This window comes from Salvelinus sp. IW2-2015, unplaced genomic scaffold, assembly GCF_002910315.2.
Source record: "Salvelinus sp. IW2-2015 unplaced genomic scaffold, ASM291031v2 Un_scaffold3476, whole genome shotgun sequence".
Taxonomy (NCBI): Eukaryota; Metazoa; Chordata; class Actinopteri; order Salmoniformes; family Salmonidae; genus Salvelinus; species Salvelinus sp. IW2-2015.
In genome coordinates this window covers 56,452-61,675 of record NW_019944756.1, presented here as the reverse complement: position 1 = coordinate 61,675, position 5,224 = coordinate 56,452, and positions in this window count along the sequence as shown.

Sequence of the window (5,224 nt, the reverse complement as noted above, 5' to 3'; positions counted from 1 at the left end):
TGTATCCTACTGTAGGGCTTGGTTGTTCTACTAGATCAAAGGTCTGTTGTATCCTACTGTAGGGCTTGGTTGTTCTACTACATCAAAGGTCTGTTGTATTCTACTGTAGGGCTTGGTTGTTCTGCTAGATTACAGGCCGGGGCAACTCCAGTCTCGAGGGCCTGAGTGGTGTCACACTTTTCCCCCCATCCGCAGCAAACACACCTGATCTAAGCTAATTGCATTTTTAACTGAAGATCATGATTAGTTGATTATTGGAGTCAGGTGTGTTAGCTGATTGGCTCAAATCCATTAAGAAGAAAATAAATTCCACCAAGGATCTTTTAACAAGGCACACCTGTTATTTGCATTGCATTCCAGGTGACTACCTCATGAAGCTGGTTGAGAGAAGGCTCGCGTCAAAAGCATTTCGCTACACTACAAGCATTTCACTACACTCGCAATAACATCTGTTAAGAGGCCTATGGGATATTCAATGAAGAGGTTAGTGTGGAAGATGGTAAATGTGATCTGCATAACATACCAATACCAATTGACATACCTTTTGTATGCCTCCTCGTCTGTATACCTACAGACACAAACGTGAGCCGTTCAGTCATCTGCACCCAATACAGCTAGCCTTCAACATATTCTAATCTCTTTGTTGATTGATATCAATTGAATTTAGTTAATTTTCTGTTTTAGAGATGTCATTCACACCTCCATCTAATAGATAGACCGATTTGCTTAACTGCCGTTTTTTCCCACTCCATTTCGCTCTAGAGACTTGTTTTTAGTCTCTCAAAGAAAATAATTTGTTTATATGCATTGTTACTTTTTTCTAAACTCCTCTAATTGTCAGAAAAGTGTTTTTATGTAACTTCAACAGATTTTCAAGAATTTTCCTGAAATGTTTTGTGCTATGTCTACTTTGTTGAGGATCAGCATGGCTACAGACATGAGTGATACGGAGCGGTAGTTATTTAGGCAGGTTACMTTCGCCTTCTTGGGCACAGGGACAATGGTGATCTGCTTGAAACATGTAGGTATTACAGACTTGGTCAGGGAGGTGTTGAAAATGTCAGTGAAAACCCTTGCCAGGTGGTCGGCGCATGCGCTGAGTACACTTTCTGGTAATCCGTCTGGCCCCGCGGCCTTGTGAATGTTGACCTGTTTAAAGGTCTTGCTCACATCGGCTACGGAGARCGTGATCACACAGTCGTCCGGAACACCTGGTGCTCTCATGCATGCTTCAGTGTTGGTTCGTCTGAGGGAATAGCAGGATTTCTTATAAGCGTCCGGAATACTTGTCCCGCTCCTTGAAAGGGGCAGCTCTAGCCTTTAGCTCGGTGCAGATGTTGCCTGTAATCCATGGCTTCTGGTTGGGATATGTACGCAAGGTCACTGCGGGGATTACTTTGTCGATGCACTTATTGATGAAGCCGGTGACTGAGGTGATGTACTCCTCAATGCCATTAGATGAATCSCRRWACATATTCCAGTCTGTGCAAAACAGTCCTGTAGTGTAGCATCCGCGTCATCTGACCACTTCCGTATTGAGCGAGTCACTGGTACTTCCTGCTTTAGTTTTTGCATGTAAGCAGGAATCAGGAGGATAGAATTATGGTCAGATTTGCCAAATGAAGGGCGAGGGAGAGCTTTGTATACGTCTCTGTGTGAGAGTAATAGGTGGTCCAGAGTACTTTTTCCTCTGGTTGCACATGTGACATGCTGGTAGAAATGAGGTAAAACAGATTTAAGTTGCCTGCAAATAAAGTCACTGGCCACTAGGAGCACACTTCTGAATGGGGGGCGGGGGTGCGTTGCTGAGGAATATTTCTGTCTGTAATAAAGCCCTATTGTGGGGAAAAACTCATTCTGATTGGCTGGGCCTGGCTCCCCAGTGGGTGGGCCTATGCCCTCCCAAGCCCACCCATGGCTGCGCCCCTGCCCAGTCAGGTGAAATCCATAGATTAGGGCCTAATACATTTATTGAATTGACTGAATTTCCTTCTATGAATTGTAAATCAGCACAATCTTTGAAATTGTTACATGTTGCGTTTATATTTTTGTTCAGTATATATTGAAAGCAGGTGCTTCCACACAGGTAAGTCAATGTGCTACACGAGGTACCAGAATCTCACAGTGTCCCTTTAAGCCACAGTGTAAGATGTTTACCACTAAAGAGTGGGACACCAACAAAACATTATTACCAATGGATCAAATGCAGCCTATGACATGTGTTGAAATACAGTAGTCCTCAATATATATTATTATAGAGCTCTGCTCAGCTTAAAGACATGACATTATCTAGTATATAGAGCTCTGATCAGCCCTAAAAACATGACATTATCTATATTATAGAGCTCTGATCGAGCCTTAAACATGACATATGCGATTATTATAGAGCTCTGCTCAGCTAAAACATGGACTTATTATTATTATAGAGCCTGCTCAGCTAAAAAATGACATTATCTGTATGTATAGAGCTTGTCAGCTAAAACATGACATTATCTATTATTGATAGAGCTCTGGCTCAGTCTAAAACATGACATTTCTGTTATTAAGAGCTGCTAGTCAGCTATACATGACATTATATATTATTATAGAGCTTGCTGTCAGCCTTAAACATGACATTATTATATTTATGAGAGCTCTGCTCAGCCTAAAAACATGACATTATCTTTATTATAGAGCTGTGCTCACCTATAACATGACATTATTATTATTATAGAGCTCTGCTCAGCTAAAAACATGACATTATCTATTATTATAGATCGTCTGTCAGCCTATAAACATGACATTATATATTATTATAGAGCTCTGCTAGCCTAAAAACATGACATTATCTGATTATTATAGAGCTCTGTCAGCCTAAAAACATGACATTATATATATTATAGAGCTCTGCTCAGCCTAAGACATGCATTATCTATTATTATAAGAGCTCTAGCTCAGCCTAAAACATGACTTATCTATTATTATAGAGCTCTGCTCAGCCTAAAGACATGACTGTATCTATTATTATAGAGCTCTGCTCAGCCTAAAACATGACATTGAATGCTGATTTATATAGAGCTGTGCTCAGCTATAATCATGACATTCGATGAGATTTTCATTCCACGAGATTATAGTTGGACATGCTACATCTTTTGTGTTTTCAACATTACACAAATTTCTTTTGTCTGTATGTTAAAAAAACTGGCCGTCAGGTTATTGAAGGATCTGATGTAGATTCAACCTCCTAGCAAGAGAATTGTGGAGGTTTCATTCAGGTCTCTATTTAAATAAAACTCTGTTTTTGCAGGAGAAAGACCAGACTCAGAGGAACCAGAGACGTCCAAACCCAGCAAGACGACACAACTGCTCCCACTGTGGAAAGGGTTTTAACCAGTTAGGGGACCTGAACAACATGAGAGACACACCAGGGATAGACCTTTCCAATGCTCCCGTGTGTGGTTTTCCTCTCGCAAGATTGCGTACAAGATGTAGGATCTTAGTTCTATCACTCTTCCTGTGCAGCAGTACATTCAACTTGAGTTTATTCACAGTTTAAAAGGCTTCCAAAGTTTGTAATTTCCATTAAAATGTCAGACTTAATTTGCCTAAGTAAAATGCATCAATCCCTAAAAAAAAGTGTCATTAATTATAATCAGCAAATAATTACATTTCCTGTTGTTTGCAGGATTATTTTCTGTGTTAGACACTCTGGCTCACTTAATATTTTCCCCATGTGCACTGTATTTTAAATCAAATAAAATTGTATTTCTCACCATCCGAATGCAACAGGTGTAGATTACCTGAATTACTAATGAGCCTTTCCAAGTGAATTACCTGAATGCTTACTATGAGCCCTTTCCCAACAGGTGTAGACTTTACCCTGAAATGCTTACTAATGAGCCCTTTCCCAACAGGTGTAAGACTTTACCCTGAAATGCTTACTAATGAGCCCTTTCCCAACAATGATGAAAAAAAATTAAAAAGGAAATAGCTAACAAAAATAACAATAAGAGAGGTTATATACAAGAAGTTACCTGTGACAGAGTGCAATGTGCAGGGGTACGAGGTAGTTGAGGTAATATGTACATGTAGGTAGGGGTAAAAAGTGACTAGGCAGATGACAGACACCTTTTTTTAAATTTATCAGATTTGTTTATTTAAAAAATACTAACATTCAAATCATTGTTGTGCAAATACAAACAAAACATGTTGTGGGCTAATGACAGGATGCCACTTCACACATGCAGCACAGAGGCCTTTTAATAAAATTGTCTTTATCAATAGGAGTGAAGGAAAACAGTTAATTGTCATGGAAACCAAATAACTCATTTATTTATTACAATCAAATAAACCTTGTAGTACACTGCAGCTATTCTGCAATTACTGCGTCCAAAATACCACAGTCGACTGCAATTACTGCACTTTTACCGCAGTTTCAAAACGGCAATCTTTTTTTGTCAGGGAAGACGACATTTTTTACGTTATTTGCCACATAGCCTAGATTTTTTTCAGGATAACGTCTTGATGTCGGCAAAAACTGAAAATGTGGCACTGATTCGCCCACGCATTGATGAAGACTTTGGTTTTGACTATCCGAGGATGTCCATTTGCAACAGTCACGCGTATTTAAGCCTCCCCCTGCTGACAAATGGGTATTTGTCATTTCAACAACAAAAACATGAATACAAAATAAATGTGATGACGTTGGATCAACGTGGAAAACTGATTGGATTTGCAAAAACCATTAACATAAGGCATTTTCACCCAACTTAAATCCAATGACACGGTTAAATGTTTTGTTGATTTCCTGTTGAATTCACATTAGTTGACAATTTAACCAAATGTAAATCAAAACTCGAAGTTGAAATGACGTCTGTACCCAGTGGGCTGGTTTGAATTAGCTGCAGGTGTTGGATCAACATTCAGCTTCGAGACAGAAATCTACGACGAGGATCCATAGTTTAGGAAATGGAGGCGAGTAGTGCGGACGAAATGGAGAAAAGGTTTGGTGAAGCAACAGCTGTAATGGAATGAGGGCAATATGGGTGTCAGTTCTGATGATAGATATATATATTTTTTAGCCCCGTATTTAACTAGGCAAGTTAAGAACAATTCTTATTTACAATGACCGCAAACATGGGCCAATTGTGAGCCGCCCCGTGGAACTTCCGAACACGGCCGTTTGTGATACAGCTTGGAATCGAACCAGGGTGAGATGCAACCACTGCGCCACTCAAAAAAATAC